The sequence below is a fragment of the Echinops telfairi genome, unplaced genomic scaffold (assembly GCF_000313985.2).
Source record: "Echinops telfairi isolate 266 unplaced genomic scaffold, ASM31398v2 ScPeMD7_5592;HRSCAF=6446, whole genome shotgun sequence".
In the NCBI taxonomy this organism is placed as follows: domain Eukaryota; kingdom Metazoa; phylum Chordata; class Mammalia; order Afrosoricida; family Tenrecidae; genus Echinops; species Echinops telfairi.
This window is the reverse complement of record NW_022109491.1, coordinates 23,068,663-23,070,042: the sequence shown is the minus strand read 5'-3', so window position 1 is coordinate 23,070,042 and position 1,380 is coordinate 23,068,663.

The following is a 1,380-nucleotide window of genomic DNA, read 5'->3' as shown; positions in this document are numbered from 1 at the left end:
ATTTAATCCTTCTTCCCCCCACTATTATGATCTCAGTCCTACCTCACAAATCCTGCTAGACTGGTGTACATACACCGGTACAGATGAGAGCTTTCAATATATGGAATTCAAGATAGGCAAACCCCCTTAGAAACAGTAATCGGAGTAATGATTCCAGGAAAGTAGGGAAATGGAAGGGGGAGGAAGGTGCGGAAGGGGGAACGGATAGCAATGATGGGGGGATTACCCCCCCCTTGAGGGGGGCGACTGCCGCTCAAGGATAGGTGAAGGGATAGTATGGGCTATGTAAGATATATATAAATAATAATACACAGAGGATTCGCGGGGGTGGTAGGGTGGGTGAAGGCGGGAATAAAGAGCTGATATCAAAGGCTCAAGAAGAAAGATAATGTTTTGAAATTATTGATGCTAACATTTCTACATGTCCACTTGTTATAATGGATGTATGAATTGTTATATGTAAGAGCCCCAATAAAACGATTTGTTATCTTAAAAGGGGAGGGTGTATTGAAGTCATCAAGGATTTCATTTCACTTGGCTCCCCACCAACCCTCACGAAAACAGCAGTTAAGAAATCCAAGGAACATTGCATTGGGTAACTCTTCTGCATGAGACCCATTTAAAGAGCAAAAATGTCACTTTGAGGATTAAGGAGTGCCTGACCTCCTTAGCTGTGCTATTTTCAATAGTCCCATATGCATACCCAAGCTGGACCATGAATAAGGAAGAGTAAAGAAGAATTGATAATGATTTGCATTATGATATTTGCAAAGAATGTTGAAAGTACCATGGCCTACCAGAAGAACAAGTCTCTCCTGGAAATGCAGCCAGAATGCTCCGTAGAAACAAGGATGGCGAGACGTCATCTCACATACCTTGGGCAGTCCTATTGAGGGTTCATGAAAGAGGAAGACCCTCCAGGAGATGGATTGGCACAGTGGCGGCAACGATGGGCTCAACCATAACGAGAACTGGAAAGTTGGTTCAGGACCGGGCAACCTTTGATTCTGTAGTACCCAGGGGGACTAAGGGTTGGACCCGACTCAGCAGCAGCCAGCAACAAAAGCTGGGTGCCATCTTCTTTTCGTTCTCTTCACGTGCATGCAAAGCTGGACATGGATACTCAGGACGACCAGAGAGAACGCGATGCCTTTGAATGACGGTGTTGGCACAGACTACTGAAAATAATGACTCCCCAATAAAATGATTAAACAAAGAAGAAAAGAGTATGACTGCGAGAACAACCAGATCGGTCCTGGAAGCAGTACATCAAGAATGCTCCTTAGAAAGGAGGACGGCGAGAAAATCCAGGGAATCCAGGGCGGATGAGCCCTACAGGACCAGTGGTGTGAGCGGCGATACTGGGAGGGTAGAGGGAGA